At 38.7% G+C, this 21,034-nt stretch overlaps 1 long non-coding RNA gene across 1 annotated transcript; it reads right to left on the reverse strand.

Annotated features, from left to right (window-relative positions):
* Window positions 1–242: 242 nt before the first annotated feature.
* LOC134735871 (uncharacterized) lies at window positions 243–20,327 on the reverse strand. The gene is made up of 3 exons (XR_010119435.1): window positions 20,084–20,327; window positions 9,026–9,210; window positions 243–1,468 (listed from the first exon to the last, which is right to left on the reverse strand). It is a non-coding gene; the product is annotated as an uncharacterized lncRNA (long non-coding RNA).
* Between the last annotated feature and the right edge of the window lie 707 nt (window positions 20,328–21,034).

Below are 21,034 nucleotides of genomic sequence, written 5' to 3' on the forward strand. Positions count from 1 at the left end.
TCTCAACTATTCCTACTAAATCTCAGCCTCTTTAGTGAATCCTCAAATACTTCTTACTTTCTCTTTCTTTCCCTTGTCTCTGATAATCATCTTTATTCCTGTCCTCATATCCCCAGGCTCTGGCAGAGTTTATTGCTTAATTCTGTGTAGTTATCGCGTAACAATGGGCTGCCAATTACACACACACACACACACACACACTCAAAGAGCAATAATTGCTTTAGGTTTAAATATATTTACTTAATTGTGATCTAAGGTCAGTTTTTATTTTTCTCTTAACCTGATTTGTCTCAAAGTAATTCACAGATAGATCTTAGTCTCTAAGGTAAGAATCAAATGACACAATATGTGTAAAGCATCTAGCACAGTGTGTGGTACAATGTGAATATTCACCAGGACAAAAATATTATTAATAGTAGTAACAGTTTTTTCATTCATGATAAGTGAATTTTCTAGGTCCAAATTTTAGGGCAACCCTTACTACAGCACTGGAATGAGGAAGCGTTCCATGGATGGCTTTTTTTTAAAAAATCATGTTTCCTATATAAAAGCACTAAGTCCAAAACCCCTCCAATAGCAAAACACTCCAGGTCATTGCTGTCCTATAGACATTTCTGCAGTAATGAAAATGTTCTATATCTGGGCTCTCCAGTATGGTAGCCAATGGCCACATGTGGCTATTGAACACTTTGTATGTGGCCTATGTGGCTGAGGACCTGAATTCCTAATCTCAACCACCTGAAATTTAAATTTAATTGCATGTGATTAGCAGATATAATATTAAAGAGCCCAGTTCAACAAAGATCATCTTGACTAACAGATGTTTATTAACAATATTGTCCCTTATTCTCTGCATACTTATTAGGTTGCATATTGCACTTTTATTGTAACCATCTATTTGATTTTCCCCTTCAATGCTGCAGCACTTATTCATTTTAACCAGCTGTCTCCTGCATCAAATTCTTGGAGTAATTAGCATCTAGAAATGAAAGTTACCTTTGACCCTTCATAACAGTTGTAAGACTATGCCCCTCTGGAGAAACAATCCCTACGGTGACCTGTTTGCGCAGCTCTTCATTTAGTGGTTTCAGTGTGAACTGTGAATGCTTGATACCTTGGCATACCAAAGGGATGCAAATACTGTGTTCAAGGGCATCCTGCCAGGGTTGTGTGCAGGTCACCCTGACCCAGACAGAAAGCTACAGATACCATGGCACATAACCTGGGTCTTTATTGAAGGAGTAGTTTTAAGAAATTAGCCAATCTTTTTATAATAGAGAGTTCTCCCAAGGCTCGATAAATGTTTATGCTCCTTGGGCCATCCGAATGGCAAATGACTTCCTTAACTTTGATAAATGCATTCCTCTGCTGTAATGATGAAAGTCACATGCTCTGTTGGAAAAGATCTAGCCAGCGAACAATGGATGCTAATACCAACATCCTGGAAATATTGATCCTCTTGAAAGCCCTGCCAAGGATAATAAATACCTTTTAAGTTTTGTATATTTATAGATTCCAATAAATATTTTTTTCCAAGAATCAGGAACAATTTACATGTTTAAAGAACAAGATGGTTCTAGTGTAATCTTTTGTTAGAAGGTAGTATATTTGTGTTATAGATTCAAATGATTTTTTAAATATTTACTTGTTTCAGTAGTTATTTGTGTTTTATCTATAAGTCTCTTACATGATATATCACTGTCACAGGAAATATTTGTAATAATTACATAGGGAAAATCCACTAAATTTTCAGGTTTATTTAACTAAAAAAAGCTGGTTGAGGACTTTAGAGAAAAGAATAAAGAAAACAAAATGCAAAATAAAAAAATCAGTTAAAATAAAAATAAAATACAGTACTCTTATGCCTAACCAAACATTTATAAATTGGAAAAACATTGAATTTTGCATATTCAAAGTTATTGGGCAACTGAGGTGGGAAAATGGCTTGAGACAAATATGTACTTTAGCAATTAGTAAATATTTCAGCTTCCTGGTATTTATTCCTACCTGAATGGTAAAAGAATCTGAAAGTTTGTTGTAGGTTATTAGACATACAGCAATTGTATACCAGTCACTGACATATACCCAATTATATACCAAATTAGATTGATTGAGTACTCTAAAACTCTGAGATCACTATAGTAGATTAGATTATTACTTAGGAAATATTTACTCTCTCCTTACTTTCATTGGAAGAGCACACTGCTCACTCCATTGTTTTGGGGCTTGACTGGTGATAGCCAATGAAAAGTGATATTGTGCCAGTTCTGAGTATAAGCTTTCTGAAGTGTCACATGTTTCCACTTAGGACTCTCAACAGAAGTAAAACATGTGTCAGTTGACCACACTAAGACATATGGGAGAGACCTATAGCCAACTTACAGACTGAAATACAACCACCCAGCTGAGCCCATACCAGCTGAACCATATTCTACTTGCTGTTCTGTGAACATGAGAATATGTTCATTGTTTCATGTCACTGAGATTTTCTGGTTGTTGTTTATGGTGGCAATAAGTTCCTGATACATTGGGGGTGAGTCACTTAAAATAGTATGCCTTTCTGTATCATACGCACTGCTCCAGATCTGTGCTCTTCACTTTCATCTGCTCCCCTTCACAGGTTCTACAGAGCTGCTCCTTCCAACTCCACGAGTAGCCCTGTTCTGGCAGTTTCACTACCACATTGAAGGTTGTTAAAAATACAAATTCTCAGGGTTCCCCCAGACCCTGTAGGGGTGGGGCTCAGGGGTCTGTTTTTAACAAGTTCTGCAGGTAATTCAATACACACATTAGGTTGGCCACAGTTTGCCAGGACTGTTTTGATCTTAGCAGAGTCAATGCTGAGAAACTCCTTGGATGGTTGATCACTCTGTGAAAACCTATGCAGTAGCTTACTGTATTAGTCCATTTTCATGCTGCTGATAAAGACATACCCGAGGCTGGGCAATTTACGAAAGAAAGAGGTTTATTGGACTTAACGGTTCCATGTGGCCAGAGAGGCCTCACAAACATGGCAGAAGGTGGAAGTCATGTCTCACCTGGCAGCAGACAAGAGAAGAGCTGTGCAGGGAAACTCTCCTTTTTAAAACCATCAGATCTTGTGAGATTTATTCACTATCACAAGAACAGCATGAGAAAGACCCAGCCCCCCCATGAGTCTATTACCTCCCACTGGGTCCCTCCTACAACACATGTAAATTTAAGATGATATTTGGGTGAGGACACAGCCAAACCATATCATTCTGCCCCAGAACTGTCCAAAATCTCATGTCCTCACATTTCAAAACTAATCATGTCTTTCCAACAGTCCCCCAAAATCTTAACTAATTTCAGCATTAACTCAAAAGTCCAGAGTCCAAAGTCTTATTTGAGACAAGGCAAGTCCTTTCTGCCTATGAGCCTGCAAAATTAAAAGGAAGCCTGTTACTTCCTAGATACAATGGAGGTACAGGCATTGGCCAAATACAGCCATTCCAAAGGGAGAAATTGGCCAAAACAAAGGGGCTACAGGCCTCACGCAAGTCTGAAATCCAGTGGGGCAATCAAATCTTAAAGCTCCAAAATGGTCTCCTTTGACTCCATGTCTCACATCCAGGTCATGCTGATGCAAGAGGTGGGTTCCCATCGTCTTGAGCAGCTGTGCCTCTGTGGCTTTGCAGGGTACAGTCTCCCTCCTGGCTGCTTTCACTGGCTGGCATTGACTGTCTGTGGCTTTTCCAGGTGCACAGTGCAAGCTCTCACTGGATCTACCATTCTGAGATCTAGAGGACAGTGGCCCTCCTCTCACAGCTCCACTAGGGAGTGCCCCAGTAGGGACTCTGTGTGAGGGCTCCAAACCCACATTTTTCTTCTGCACTTCCCTAGCAGAGGTTCTCCATGAGGGCCCCACCCCTGCAGCAAACTTCTGTGTGGTCATCCAGGCATTTCCATACATCTTCTGAAATCTAGGTGGAAGTTCCCAAATCTCAATTCTTGACTTCTGTGCACCTGCAGGCTCAATGCCACATGGAAGCTGCCAATGCTTGGGGCTTCCACTCTCTGAAGCAACAGGCCAAGCTGTACCTTGGCCTCTTTTAGTCATGGCTGGAACAGCTGGGACATAGGGCACCAAGTCCCTAGACTGCACACAGCAGAGGGACCTTGGGCCCAGCCCATGAAACCATTTTTTCCTCCTAAACCTGCAGGCCTGCGATGGGAGGGGCTGCTGCAAATGTCTCTGACATGCCCTGGAGACATTTTCCCCATTGTCTTGGTGATTAACATTCAGCTCCTCATTACTTATGCAAATTTCTGCAGGCTGCTTGAATTTCTCCCCAGAAAATGGTGTTTTCTTTTCTATTGCATTGCCAGGGTGCAAAGTTTTTAAACTTTTATGATCTCTTTCCCTTTTAAAACTGAATGCCTTTAATAGCACCCAAGTCACATCTTGAATGGTTTCCTGCTTACCACAATGAGATACCATCTCACACCAGTTAGAATGGCCATCATTAAAAAGTCAGGAAACAACAGGTGCTGGAGAGGATGTGAAGAAATAGGAACACTTTTACACTGTTGGTGGGACTGTAAACTAGTTCAACCATTGTGGAAGTCAGTGTGGTGATTCCTTAGGGATCTAGAACTAGAAATACCATTTGACCCAGCCATCCCATTACTGGGTATATACCCAAAGGACTATAAATCATGCTTCTATAAAGACACATGCACACATATGTTCATTGTGGCACTATTCACAATAGCAAAGACTTGGAACCAACCCACATGTCCAACAACAATAGACTGGATTAAGAATATGTGGCACATATACACCATGGAATACTATGCAGCCATAAAAAATGATGAGTTCATGTCCTTTATAGGGACATGGATGAAACTGGAAATCATCATTCTCAGTAAACTATCGCAAGGACAAAAAACCAAACACTGCATGTTCTCACTCATAGATGGGAATTGAACAGTGAGAACACATGGACACAGGAAGGGGAACATCACACTCCGGGGACTGTTGTGGGGTGGGGGGAGGGGGGAGGGACAGCATTAGGAGATATACCTAATGCTAAATGATGAGTTAATGGGTGCAGCACACCAACATGGCACATGGATACATATGTAACAAACCTGCACATTGTGCACATGTACCCTAAACTTAAAGTATAATAATAATAAAATAAAATAAATTAAAAAAGAAAAAAAATCACTGAGCTAAGTGAAATAAGCCAAACACAAAGGACAAATATCACATGGTCCACTGATATGAAATAACTAGAACAGGCAAAATCACAGAGACGTAAAGTGGATTAGAAGTTACTAGGGGCTGGGGTGAGGGGAGAGTGGGGAGTTATTGCTCAGTGGTTACAGAGTTTGTATCTGGAGTGATGAAAACATTTTAAAAATAGTGATCATGGCTGCACAACACTGAATGTAATTAATGCTATTAGGCACTTCAAATTGTTAAAATGGCAAATTTTAGTTTATATATTTTTTATTAAATACCACCATAAAAAGCTCAAGTTTAATTAAAAAAAAAAAATTTCTTCCATCAGATACCGTAAATCATCTGTCTCAAGTTCAATGTTCCACAAATCTCTAGGGCAGAGCAAAATGCTCCCAGTCTCTTTGCTGAAACAGCAAGAGTCAGCTTTGCTCTAGTTCCCAACAAGTTCTTCATCTCCATCTGAGACCATCTTAGCCTGGATTTCATTGTCCATATAACTATCAGCCTTTTGGGCAAAGCCATTAAACAAGTGTCCAGAAAGTTCCAAACTTTCCCACATTTTCCTGTCTTCTTCTGAGCCCTCCAGACTCTTCCCACCTCTGCCTGTTACCCAGTTCCAAAGTTGCTTCTATATTTTTGGGTATCTATAGTAGTGCCCCACTCTACTGGTACAAATTTACTGTATTAGTCCATTTTCATGCTGCTGATGAAGACAGACCCAAGACAGGGCAATTTATGAAAGAAAGAGGTTTACTGGACTTAGAGTTCCACATGGCTGGGGAGGCCTCACAATCATGGCAGAAGGTGAAAGTCATGTCTCACATGGCGGCAGACAAGAGAAGAGCTCGTGCAGGGAAACTCCCCTTTTTAAAAACCATCAAATCACATGAGACTTATTCACTATCATGAGAGCAGCATGAGAAAGACTAGTCCTCATGATTCAACTACCTCTCACGGGGTCGCTCTCACAACATGTGGATATACAAGATGATATTTGGCTGGAGACACAGTCAAACCATATCACCTACAATGGTGGGACTTCTGCAGTCTTAGGAAGACACAGCTTTCCCAAAAACTTTATTCTGAAAATTGAAGTTGATATGTCTTGCCTTTGGCTATGACCAAACAGAAATTTCTCTCACTAAGTTGTAAATCTTTACAGGAAGAGAAGATGTTGAGTGTTCCCAAGTGGTGTGTATTGCTTCATGATAAAAGCAGCCTTTTTAGATAGAAGGGAGCAAGGATTTGTAAGTTTCTAATAGAAGCTGTATTTGTACAGTATAAGTAGATGAGATTTTCAGATTCTTGCCTATGAGCCAGTCTTTGCACTGAGCATTGGAACAGGGGCTAGAGACAGTTTGGGGTCAGACAAACGTAATGAAGAAAAAACACTAAACACATATGTTTAATACTTAACAATTTCCCTACTCCAGCTCTTACTTTCCTACATACCTTTCTCCTTCTTCAGAAGCAAAATGTGGTCCCTTTGTTCCAATTTACTTAAGAAGCTGTAGAATTAACTTACGTTCTACTGCACATTGGGTATGTAATTCCCTGTGTAGGTGAAGCTGTGGTACGTTGTGATTTCAGGGTTCTTTCTTTTAGTTAACCTCTCTTACCTTCAATTGAAGCCCATCAGACTTTGAGGCCCATAGCAACCCAACCAGCTTTGAGTAGAATCCACCTAAGAGTTCACCTTGTGCCCTGAAGTTCTGCATATGTGCAAGACCCACAGGAAGGCCAGGATCAAAGGGACCTGAGAGAGCCTCAACAGGGCTGCAGGAACATCGTGTAATTTACCCAAACCATCTGCAAGTGACATAAATACCAGCCGCTTAGAACACCTGCACCAGATGACTCAGCATCAAGTTGGGAAGCCAGTATGGGGTTGATATAAAAGAAAACAAAAACTTCAGTGACTGGAGCAAAACAAATCATCACATTTTGGCGCCAGCTGTACTGGAAAAAAAAAAGGAAAGAAACAAAATGATTTAGCAAATTTTAGTCCACTTCCAATCAGAGGGATCTGCCAGCTGGAAGTGTCAAAGTTTGCATTACCAGGTGTGAGTAAGGGAAAGGGTTAAAAGAAAAAACAAGCTGTAAGAAAGATTAAAGCCAAGAAACCTCCAATAGTAGTTTCAGGATACCAGATAAAGAACAGCTGCTTAAGACACAATACGTTGATTATGACCTAGAAGGAATGGAGAAAGAGGGGCCCTTTGATAGTTAAGAGCAAGGGAGCAGGTGTGGACGTTACATGTGCCGCGCCATAGCCAGCAAGCCCAGGAGGTTCTGTTGGGTTCTTCCTCTCAGCTATGAAGGGAGCTGTTTATTTAGACACAATCCTTCAAAAACTATCAGAAAGTCCCTCTGCAACCCCAGCCACCACAAAGAAGGCCTTCCATACAATTTCAAGACATGAATATACCTTCAATAGGAAAAGAAAAACGTGATTGCCTGTAAGCTATTCTAATGCCGTTTCTGGAATTTCAATTACCCTGAGATGCCTCCTGTTTATGGCATTGACCTTGTATTTTCTTTGGTAGACAGGAGGGATGTAATGAATGGAGGGCACACCGCTTTGTGCCTCATCCACCAGATGAATGGCCACAGATATTCTTGGCATCTGAAGTGGCCCAGGTGGTCCCTCTGGCCTGATTTCCTTGGCCAGTTTTCCTTTCTCATCTGGGAATTTTGACCCTCCTGCTTTCCAACTAATTGTATCATATTATCTCCTTTCTGTTTAAGACTATTCTCTCAGCAAAAAGTTGCAAAAACTCAGATTATTAGGATAGAAAGTCTCAATTAACCTCTGACCTTGCTTCAGTGCCTGCGGCCCGGAGTTATTCCTTACACCTAATTGTGGGCCCATTAACAGGTTGTCTAAAAACAAAACAACACGCACACACAAAAACTGTTTTGACCAGGCTGTAATTGCTGCTAAGTGACACTTAACAATGGCTCTCTTGTACTATTGCTAACTGGACAGTGTGGGCTACTGTGACCAAGCCTAGACAGTGAGATTCACTTGTCATAAGGGCCTCCCTGTATCTCTTTAAGTGCTTTGTCCAGCAACTCCCTTGATTGAAGGGTGGTCATTTTTTGGATTGCCAGAACCGACAACGTGGCACAAAGCATGAAAGACAACTCCCACGGAGGACCACGAAAGCCTTCCTCCCCTCCTGCTGCAAATATAATTAGTTTATGTTAGCTGGAAAAGGTCAGAGGTTGTCAAAGGGTAGCAAAGTCTTTGTTTTTAGGCAAGATAGTGGAATAATTGCTTGATGCTCAGATCTGCAGGTGCTGTAAGGAGCTCATTTGGGCTTGGCAGCCTGCAGGGAAAGCTGATTTCCTCTGGAAAACCATGGAATTCCTCATGACAGAATCTATTTGCTGTGACAGGAGTGATTATGCATTCATGGCCTCAGCACAATACCTGCCACACTCTGCCCTCACCTTACCCCATTTTCACACACTCCAGGCATTGAGCCCCTTTCTTCTCTTTCTTTATGAGAACAGCCGAGGCATGAGCAGACAGACCAACCTGGTTGATTTCATGTAAGGGAATGTCTAGGGTGTCTTAGGAAGCGGAGAAGAGAGAAAAACCTCATGGAGCAATTTATTCAAGATAAAGGAGAAATAAAAAAATGAAAAGGAGAAAAAGATACATTGCCATGAAAAACAGAGTTAAATGTCACAGTAGGTTTTAAGTGGAAGAATGAAGAGGAATGAGGAAATTCTTTAAAAAGTGGGTTTGCTTCAAATATGCTCCATCTTTCCCCATGCTAATCACCTTCATTTTGTTTTGCTTACCTGTCTCAAGACATAGGAGCACATTGCAATGAGATCCCCAATTAAAACAGATTGCAATATCTTTAAAAACCAAGGTAAGCTCTCTGCACTTATTCTGCAACGCACTCACTTTGGCTGAGGTGAAGTCCTTTTCCAGTTAGTCTGTGGATGTTTTACATATATGACAAGGTCATGCATCCAGCCATCTGTTGAGAAAGCAAAGGAAAGTGACTATAGAGCCAGATAAACCAGATACTCTTGTACTTGCTGGTTGTGTGAACTTGGGCAAGGCATTCAACTTCTTTATTACACAGTTGAATTTGAAGAAGTTCAACTGTGGAATGAGAATAATAATGCCTTATTATATTTCTTGCCCAATTGATCTAAGGTTCAAATATTGCATCTCAAATTTCCCATTTTACCACCCAGTTTACATGTGATCAATCTAATATGGGTTATGGATTTAGTATTTTTCAAATCCTTGTTGCTGATGGCTTGGGCCAAGGTCATCTCCCTGGAAACCTAAGCCCTGGGGGCTCTCATTAAACCCTAGACTGTGAAATTGAAAGGTTGGACTTGATAACTATTGTGCCCTTGAACAGTCCACATGACAAGACTTGCACTGTTTCTTTCTACTTTTCAGCTCTGTACTTTTACCTGGAATCTCTATAAAGGTCCTCCAATTATTTGCAAACCTGACATTTCTTTGGCCTCTGCATAAATTATTCAGAAATTAGAATTTGGATTAATGTAGAATTTTAAACACATATAAATGAGATGAGATCAATACCAAGGGCACACTCATATTACCCATATCTTGACCAGTAAAATGGCTCACATGACTAACTTAGACAGGTTTTAGCTTTGTGGTGGCAATGATAAAAAGCTCAGTACCCTGCTGCTACTTCAGAAATAACATGTCTAAAAACAGACTTACCACTGCCCCCAAAACACCAGCTTCCTTTCCGAAATGTTTCAGGTCTGCCAAAGCCCACACCTTGTCCTAGAAGTCCATGCTGAAGGGGTCATGAGGTTGGATGACATCTATATATATGGAGTTGTATGTAGTTAGAAATATGGCATTGTAGATATGTGAGAAAGATAACATCGTTGGTCTTACGAATTTGAGAGTTATAAGCATATAGTCTTAAAGAAAATGTGGATGAATGCAAAATACAAGTTAGTGGTGATCTCTGGGGAGAGACGGGCTGCACATTTTTATTTTGAAAGGCAACCATATTTATAAAGCTTTTTATTGTGAGATATATGGCATTCATATATAACATATGTATGTGATTTTTGAAAAAATAATAAAACATATCAACCAGATTATGGAAGATTACCAATAACTTTGAAGATTATCCCTCAATTATCCTCCCCATATGTAACACCTTGGGTGATGGTAGCCAGGGAGGATTTGTGACTAAAACGAAATTTGACCTGAAATTGTTCCAAAGGTAGAGATACAAATATAGAAAAGAAACACTCAAATTTTTAAAATGTATTTAAGGAAAGGCAAAAGTGTACAATTTATTCATTTTTCTACTCTAAAAATATCAATTGGGTGACAGAATGTTAATGATAAATAAGAGAATACACCACTGCTTTCATATAGTTTATATTCTAAGAGATACAAAATGACCAAACAAAATAATCAGAGAAAATGTTTTCTCAGAAAGTAATGAAATATGATGGCTTGATAGACTTCATCTTGAGTAGGGAGATGACAGTTGGAATAGAACAGTCAAGAAAGACTATTTGAAAAGATCACATTTAGACAGAAGCTAAATGATGAGAAACTGATTTGTATAATTATAATGGAAAACATGCATTAACTTGTAGAGAATGTGAAGTTTCCACATAAAAGGACAGAAGAATACAACTATGAATTTTATTTGGGGGTCATATTATAGATAATAGTCAGGTAACAATGCTACTAGCCATAATATAGTGTCACCAAGTGCTATTTAGCACATTTTCAAATGCCTGTGTTAATTTGACTAACACTTCATTCCCCTATTTGCTTGAGATTTTCTATTTTGAAATATCTCATTTGCCTGTACAAAGCCTATTTATTTTATAAATGTACAGGTAGTATTTAGCCATATAAACTCACTTATCTGGTTCTTGGTGATGAAGGAAGGTACATCTAAATTTGTAAAAGTGGTGTATCTACTATAGCTCTTTATTTGTATTTATATTTTGGGTTGTTTCAGAACCCAAAGAGAAATTTCCTAAACCATAAGATGGGAAGATTAGTGATGGAAATAGAAATCACAGAAGTATAATTGACCTAGGCATGACTACATCCAGGGGTTCAAACAGAAGGTACCAGGGCTCAGTCTCCTGTCATCTTTCAGCTCAGCGTTCATCTGCATTGACTTAGCTTTTGAAGAGAATTTCCGTACATATTGACTGTGAGCTTCTTGTCTGGTAGTTTAAGAACTTTCACTTTCCAATAGTTTCTAGAGTTTCCCTGGATTGGATTTCAATTGACTGCCAAAAGTCATATGTCCAACACTGAATAGCTCATTGTGACCAAGGTAATAAAATACATTGCTGGGGCTAAGAATACAGAAGAGACGTTTTGCACAAGAAAATCAAGATCCACTTGTAAAATTTTGGTGAAATCTATTCTGAGTAGGAACACATAACAGCTACTGACTACAGCAATGGTTCTCAAACTGTTTTTCCTATTCCAAGAGTGTCAGCATCATCTGTTAGAAATGAAAATTCTTGCTCTAACCTAGAAGCAGTAAGTCAGAAACTCTAGTGATGGACCCAATAACTTACGCCTTAGCAAGTCACTCACATAATTCTAATCCACATGAAACTTTGAGAATCATTGTTTTACACCATCGTACTTAGAACAAAATACATAGCCCTTTCCATGATCTATAAAGACGTATATGAAATGGTCCTCTTCTACCTCTCAGACCTCATGCTGTATAATTTCCATCTTTCTCACTTTATCTTCTTTTTATTACTCAACATTCTTAGTAGCTGTCATCTCACAGCATTTGTGTGTGCTGTTCCCTCTGTCTAAAATGTTCTTCAGGTGGCTCACTGTTCTCCTAACTATGGTATCCCTTCAAAAGCCATCTCTCGGAAGCCTGACTACACCAACGTATCCCTCTCTTAACCCATACACCTCTATTACATTTTATTACTTCTATTTTATATCATAATTTAATATTAGCTTACTCATTGGTATATATATTCATTGAGACAAATATTAATATAGATCATTGATTTTTGGTTTCTCTGTTCAATATTCCTAGAATGTCACCACTGTGTGAGCAGGAGTACAGAGTTGGCATTTGGCTGTAATAGCCTTAGTACTTAAAACCATTCCTGCATACAGAAGGTGCTCACTGAATACTTATAGAATGATTTACTAAATAATTCATTGAATATACTGTGGTGGTTCCTGCTGCTCCACCGTCTCTGCCAGTCATCAAATGAGGTAACAGAAAAGCTGAGTTATTAAGGATGGTAGGGGGTGGGATGTCCCAGAGAGAAGAAAGTACTAAAACCACAAGCACAGTGTCTAGTGATTCAAATTGATGGGGCTCAATTTATCAAAAAACACACAAAAACTATCCTGCCTTTCCAGCCATGAAGACCACATCCTTTCAAATGACTGTGCTAAAAGATAAAAGGGAGGAATTATCCCTTTCAGAAAATAGGGTAGAATGTTTAACTGAAGGTTTTCCTTCATTTGCAGTGCATTTTCATAGATTATAGGATACCACTAGCTTGGGAGAGAAGGATGGCAGGATAACTTATTTTAAACAATGTAAAAACTGAAGAATTTGATCCAAGATTCAAGTCAGAAGAATACTATACAAGGAAGTAACTAAAATGGAAACTTAGGGATGTAGATAAATATTCCTATGTGGGTGAGAATAAATAGATTTCCAAATAAATGTTTGAGAATAAAAATAACAAATTGTCTTAAAATAGTTTTCAAAATTGATTTATGCTAAGAACTCACAAATATCATCATAACCCTTCAACTGTAGCATGTGCCTGTGTGTGGTTTCCTAGAAATAGTTTCAGCAGTCCTCAAAGAGTGACACAAAGTATCACTTGGCATTCAAAATTTATTTCACCATCTATTTGTCCTTGTAGATATTCCCACATTTTTGATATTACAGAAACCTAGGTGGTCAGTCATTGTTCTTAATTGTTCCAAATACGTGTCACAATTCATTCTTGAATAACTCTTGAAGTGCAGTAAATGGATGAATAAAAATTCATCAATAAGCTTAACCCTCCCTTTCTCCATTAGTTTCAACAACCTCTTCAGAAAAATAATTTAGAAGTTTAATATACAAGTTGTCAAATTGAATTCCATAAACTTCAGCTTGGTGCATCCCTTTGGCTTAGTGAAAGAAGCATCTATGATAACATTTTTAATTTGTTAGCACAGTAGATTTGGAGGATAAAACCTTATGAGGCAGAAAGGGATGCTCTCTCATTTGTCTGCTTTATAGAAAGGAAACTGAGTTTATGCAACATCCAAACTCGTTTAAAGTTAGTAGCTAAGCTGTGACTAGAACCCAGGTGCCCTGCCCCATGTTTTCCTGTCATTATTACAAAAAAGATTTATAAGCCACAAATTAGACAAAACTACACAAAAACAACAAAACAAATAAACTAAAACCAAGATTAAATTACAGTGGATTGACAGAAAACCAGGCAAAGCCAAGTTAGCCAATTTAAACCTGAGTTTAACTTACAACACAACAGGAAGGTAGAAAGTGTGGGCTCCAGACGAAGACAGCCAACATTTCAATTCTGGCTCAACCACCTGGACAGTTTTTCATCTCTGTGTGCCTCAGTTTCCTCATCTGGAAAATGGATTAATATTAATACCAACTTTACAGGCTTCTTATGAGGAAGTAACGATATAAGTGTTGAGAAAAAGAGCCCTGAACAAAGAAAGTGCATCAAAAGCATTTTGTTATTCACTAAGTTTAGTCTAAAATTCCTATTTTACCAATTGAGAATGAGAATTATTGAACAGAATGTTTTAACCATTTAGGTTTTCTCTTTTCTTTAGTGAAAGAGAGTGTCTCACCCTGTCATGCAGACTGAAGTGCAGTGGCATGATCATGGTTGGTTGATTGCAGCCTCGACTTCTGGGCTGAAGTGATCCTCCCACCTCAGCCTCCTGAGTAGTTGGGTCCGCAGGCATGTGCCACCATACTTAGACTTTTTTTTTTTTTTTTTTTTTTTTTTTAGAGAAATAGGGATCTTCTATGTTGCCTGGGCTTGTCTCCAACTCCTGAGCTCAAATGATCTTCCAGCCTTGGCCTCCCAAAGTGCTGGGATTACAGGTGTGAACTGCCTCTTCAAGCCCAGTAATTTAGCTTTAATCTTCACCAAGGACAGAAATAAATACCAAAGAAGCTATCCAACAGGTGAAAGAATGTCCATCTGTTGCCTTAACCTGGAATTACAGCTGTAAAATATCAGTCTTCTACTGACTACAAGCAATGTTGCACCTTCAGTGATTTCATGGGAAGAAACCTTGCAGTTAAGAATCAGATAGACTTGGATTTTCCAAATTAACAATATTAAAATGTAAATAGTCAAAATAATAAGGACATGAAAATCTGCTTATAACTAAAGAGGCTACAAACTTACATGCATTCAAAGAAGTGTCTCCCTTCTTTGTTACATATCTTGCCCTTTCTTTCTGTCACACTTAAGAACTCACCCACTATTTCCATTTTTTTTGTGTGTGTATTACTGATTATTTTTAAAGGAATGCCAGGTACACATGTGGGAGATCTTTCTTATAATAAAATTGGATTGGAAAAAGCAAAACTATGAATGTTTAGCAAAAACAGACTTTGAAAGGAAACTCAACTTTATTAATGTTTCCTTGGGCATTTTTCTAAAATCAGCCTTGTCTCTGCATAGTATTTTTCTTGGTTGGGTAGAGGCTGGTTAACATATTCATTATTTTTTTAATGTACTATGCTGCTATTTGCAGCTTCAGGTAGTTAATATTTGTGTTTAAGCTTTGCCGTTCAAATGGGAAAATCCACCCTAAACAGCATTGCTGAACAGCATGAAGGAATCCTTCGAAACAGGAGGTCCCTTTCCTGAATACCAATCAGTGTGGCTTTCCCCTGTGGCTGAGAGAGGAAGCACTGACCAATGTTTGCACTCCACTATGTCCTGCATGTCACAAGCTTAATTTCTAACACTGGCCGCCTTGTCGGCAGAATTTCCAGATGGTAGAATGAATTGAACCTCTGAAGAAGGACGGCGCTACTGTGTCTCTGGATGACGTCAACATCTTCTGGGACAACAGCATGAAAAAGTGAAATATAATCAGAAGGATCCTGGCTCAAGATTACCTCAGAGAGTGTGGGTGTGTAAATATGATAGGCCAGCACTACAAGAAAAATCATTAATGTTTGCTAACATGCAAGGCTTGAGTTAATGGGCAAGTATGAGTAGGAGACAGCAAAAGACCTTTGAATAATAGCTAAAGAGGCTTTATTGACACCTCCAACTTCACATAAGCAAATTTAGATTACAATGATCATTTTCTAGCATTTACTGTATATCAAGTCCATATCTCCTAGGTTGTTTAATACTGAGAATGGATATAAATTAATCAGGAAAATAGGAAGAGAAAAACTCAGGATCAGAAAGGCTGAAGTATACTTTTCCAAGATATAACAATTTATTCATTTTTTCCCAAATGTATTAATTAAGCATTTACAATGCCCCTACCAGGACAGACATGATTATGAGCCAGACAAAACTAGGACATGAATTCAAGTTTTGTGCAATATCACATACTGTTTAATTTTCACTTCAATTAGTTCCTTCGATTATCTTCTAGACACATTAATGTAATAAGTTATAATTGCTAACACTCATGTTATACTTAAAAGGATAAATATATGCCATATTTAGTTTCATGTTTTTTCTTATATGTTTTCTCTTTTTTCTCTCATATGAAAAAGAAAGTAAATAACAATGTTATCCCTGTATAATCTCTATGTGTTACCTCTCATTCTCTCCACAATATTTAATTATTTTCCTTCAAGGACTCTGAGTTCACCAAGTGTGAGAATGGTTTCTGTCCTTCCTAGGACAGAAAAGATGTAGTAAATTAAAAGATGAAAAATATAAGCCCAGTATCATAATGCTGGATGTGTGAGGAGGAGTAACTAGGAGTTTAGCAGATAAATGTCGGGAAAGTGAACAGGACAGAGATGGAGTTACTGTCAGGAGGCATTGGCCTCTTGCCAGTGAACCACTGAGATGACAGAGAGGAAGGGTGAATGTTACTCTGTTGCCTCCTCCTACCATTTTGTTCCTTAACACATTTCCTTTCCCAACTTTGTCATTCTCTGTCCTGTTCTGGAACATCTGTACCCAGTTTGGCTAGCCAACTTTATACGACATGGCATCGCTACTCATTCCAAAACTGTATGTATTCTCAACAAAGAAAAGTTGTAGTTTCCTCCATCTTGCCTTTCTTATAACCCAGAGTTTGTTGTTTGTTTGTTTTTATAATAGCCCATATGTTTCAAGGTTGAGAGAAAATCTTGATGGCATTTTTGCTTCCGTTTGCTGCATCTAGTTCATTAACCCTTCTCCCCAATAACAACAACTATATCAATTCAGACCATAAAATGCAGCTCTTGCATCCTGTGTTGTTTGGCTATATTATATTTCCCTTTCCCCACACTTAACTGCTTAACTCCTGGTTACTGCCTCTCGCACATCCAGCACTAGACTTAGATTTTTCATCTTTTCATTTATTACAAGAATGACTCAACACTCTCCTCTTCCCTGACTGTATTTCCTTTGCCTTCCCCTTTTACTAGCTTTACCTCAGCTCCCTACTCAAACTGCCACTTCTTAGACCTTGTTATCTCATAAAATTGTTCTGTCTGAAAACTTCAGGCACCCTCTTCCTGACTGCAACCCCCTCTTTGTCAATATTATGGTTTAAACTATTTTCATTATGAGTAACTTTTGGCTTCAAAAGCCCCCCTTTTTCCATTCTCCCACACCTTCACTTGCCTCGTTAGCCAGTGGATACTTTAAAATGGCTTTACATCAATAACAGCCTTACTTATATCTTACATGGTCTTGCTTATCTGTCTTTCTGCACTTTCTTCATACATTCTAGCAATTCCCACATATAGTTTAAAACATCTTTTTGGTGTTCTACTTAAGCAATCAAATGTTGCTGGAGAAATCCACACAACAGAGCTGTTGGATTCCACTATCCAATGAAGTTAAATTATGTGAATGTGCTCTTAATACTATTGGTGACTTGTAGATTGATTGCATTAAGAGTCTCAATTCCTTGTCATTCGCTGTATTCATATCCACTTGCCACGTGACTTTATTGTTCCTCCCACTGCAGAGAAGATCTCCTTCCCCATTCTTTGATCCTGAATATGGGTAGGTGACTTGGTTTGGCCAATAGAATTAGAATATTAGCAAATATAATGCATGCATACGCTTGAAAATATGCTTGCACCTTCCCACTTCTGCTGCTGCATCTCTGCCTTGACCATGACAACTTCTTGGACTGGCCTGCTAGAGATGAGGGACATGTGGAAAGGAGTCATTTATCTCAGGTGACTCAATGAAGCCAGCCTAGGTCAGTGACAGCCAACCAACCTCAAAATATGTGATAAATCTCAGACAATTCCAGAAGCATTATGAAGCTAATTCACAGAAACACAAATTAAAGAAGAGCCTAGTGTTTTGAGTCACTCACTTTGGGTTGGTTTGTTATGCAGCACTGCTGCAGCAATAGGCAGCTAATACAAAACTCCTGCCTAATTTCTCTGTTATACTTCTGCTCTAATTCCCAATGCAATTTAATATTTTCACCCTCAAAAAATAGCCAAATGCTTTAGAGAGATAATGGAGGCCATATACTGTTAACTCCCTCAACTCACTTCTATGAATTTGGCAAACTTTTCAGCATCCATCCACATCCTCTCCTTTGTCTCTCAAATGTCAGTAGAGAGCTAACCCTTTTGCTGTCCATGGAACCTACACGTTAGGTCCAATTTCTTTTTACCATGATCCTTTCTATTTCATGTGTGTTCAGCCTTTTCTTTTTAACATGATGTATTTTCCCCTCAACTGATTTCTACCTGGCCTTTAGCCCCTTCCTTCTATGTAAAAGAGTTACCTTGGGTTGCCAGTGACCCCTAGATTAAACGTTTTTCAATTCTCATTTTATTTTACCTGTAAGAATTACTTCGCACTATAGACTACTTGTTGATTCTCAAAATGCTCTTTTCTCTTTGTTTCCATGTCACAAGACTGTTTTGGTTTTCCCCGTACATCTTTGTTTACTTCTATTTTATCTCCACTTCAAATTTAATCTCATTTATCTGGCTAAGAAATGCTATTTTGCAAGGTTTGTTCCTACGCCCTCTTCTTATACTCTACATTTAAACAAAGAGATCCCATCTGGGCCAATGGCTTCAATTGTCACCTCACTGTAGATGACTCATGAATTAGTGTCTCTATCACAGACTTTGCCTGTGAGCCCCAAACCCATCCATTCATCTGCCTCTTTGATATCACCTTTTGGGTATCACTAAAGCACCTCATATTTAGTAGTTTCAAAATAAAGTTAATTGTCCTCCTCTCCAACAAATTGACTCTACCCTCAGTGTTTTCTATCTCAGGGAATGACACTATCATCTATATGCTACAAAATCCCAAAATCTAGGAGTTATCCTTTATAACCTTCTATCAAATACAGCCAGCTGCATGCCCTGTAGATTTTATCTTTTTCACATAACTCAAAGCTGGCTATTCTCTCTCCCTTTAAGGCTATTACCTTATTGCAGGCTAATGTCATTTGTTTTTAAGTTTACTGCCTTACAGTAACCTCACTGCCACCAAAGTACACTTGGAATTTCCAAAAAATTACCCTCTTTTTTTTCCTCTTTTACAAACACACATAGAGACATACACAAACTGGTATACTTAAAACATATCTAAGTCTTCATTTCACGAGGGATAAAGACCAAAACTCTTATGATGACCTGCAAGGCAATGCATGATTGGTCACTCCCAATTTTTACAGCCTAATTTCACACATGTATGCCCCTCTCTGCTGCTTTGCCACTCTGACAATTTCTTCAGTCTCTTGAACTTTCCATGCACCCTTTTGTCATAAGCCACGTCTTCTGATGATTTCATCAGCTACATTCCCCAGGCATTACTCTGTCTCTGGGCAGAGGCATCGCCTCTTATATACCACAGAACCTTCTAGAAGTTGACCACTGATCTGAACTATTCTATGCTTCCTGGTGCAGCAACTTCTTCCCATCATATGCCTTACCTACTCCAGTTCTCTTAGTTTCTTGGTTTCTATATACAGCCAGAGTGTACCATTAAAATATTTGGCACACATTTAAAATCACGAAATATTTTAACTTGTCTCTATTTTTATTTATAAACCCCTGGATCATTCCTACAGAAGTGAACATACAGGACTTTCAAAGAAACCCTTCACACAACCTTTTCTTTTAGTCTTGATACATTCTGCAGTGTCAGGGGCTGTATCTATCTTGATCACTGATGCCTTCTCAGCCCCTAGAGAAGTGCCTGGTAGAGTAAGAACCAGTAAACATTTGTTGAATGAAAAAGAAAAGAAAGGATGAGGGAGAAAAGAAAAGAGGAAAGAAGGAAAAAAGAAACTCACATAGAATAAATACAATATTGTGATTTCAGGCTCCAGAATTCAAAGCTCAATAAACATGAGTTAATTCTGCCCATTCAGTTTATAATTACCAAAATAATCTATCCATAAAGAGGAGTGAAATCTGCCCAACCTATACACCCAACCCTTCTTATTGTGGTGTCTATTATTTCATTTAAGAAGAGTATAGATGCATGTTTCATTTAAGAAGAGTATAGATGCATGTTTCATTTAAGAAGAGTATAGATGCATGTTTCATTTAAGAAGAGTATAGATGCATGTTTTTGATGTAGCACTGGCAAGACAGAGTCTGAACTGGCCTCATAAATCTCCAGGAAACGAGGGTGGGTACAAACCTTCAAAGACTGTCTTGGGCTGTGCAGCATGTCCCAACAGCTCCCATCCAGTGCCGCAGCCACTTTGGAATGTAGCTGACCTCATGGAAATGGTTCCGTACCTACATGCTGAGAGTTTCTCCCTTGACCTTTCACTTTCCCTCTCTTTTGATCACTCATGTCACCTTTACATTTTGGCATGCAGTATATTTCTGTGTCTTGGCCTGATTCAACGAATATCTAATTTGTTGCCATGGTTGTGTTTTGGTTGTAGTTCATTGTCAACATTCTGAGAGGTGAGGTCGAGAAATCCAGACAAATTCTTTTGCTCTTCCTTGGTCATGAGATTTTGTGTTTTTGTTGTTCTCGACAGAGTGATGATTTCCAATTAATGCTTCTGACATAATCCAGTTCAACAATTCAACAGATATATACTTTGGTGGGAATGAGAGAGAAGAAATTCTGCCAGTTACATCAGAAGCTAAGTCAGAGCTCTGAGAGGAAGGTCTAGAGAAAGAGAAAGGGGCATACCAGAAAGGGCAAGGGGATTGTTTATACCATATTACTCCAGTTTAGAGGTCATCTGTCCCAGACTTGGCTCAATCAAATACACAAACCAAAAAAAGTACATGTTCATTTTTACATGTTCTCAAATTGTATTCCCTACTTTACAATAGGAATATATTTTGAAGAAGTATGTGTATACATAGTGCATACAGTCTATATACACACGTGTGTGTGTGTGTGTATGTGTGTCTGTGTGTGTATCTGATTCTGTGAGTCTCTCCACCTGGCCAGCACTCTCCTATAATACTTTTCTTTAGAGAATTTAGGAGATTCTGACCCCAATGGGGTTATTTGAATGACGATAAAATGGTGTGTCATCTCTCCCATTCTACTGACTGGGATGGGCCTTGGCTTCTGTCCAACAGGCTTGGTTTCTAATTCCCAACTTTACTACTAGATGACTCT

This window comes from Symphalangus syndactylus, chromosome 24 (genome assembly GCF_028878055.3).
Source record: "Symphalangus syndactylus isolate Jambi chromosome 24, NHGRI_mSymSyn1-v2.1_pri, whole genome shotgun sequence".
Lineage (NCBI taxonomy): Eukaryota > Metazoa > Chordata > Mammalia > Primates > Hylobatidae > Symphalangus > Symphalangus syndactylus.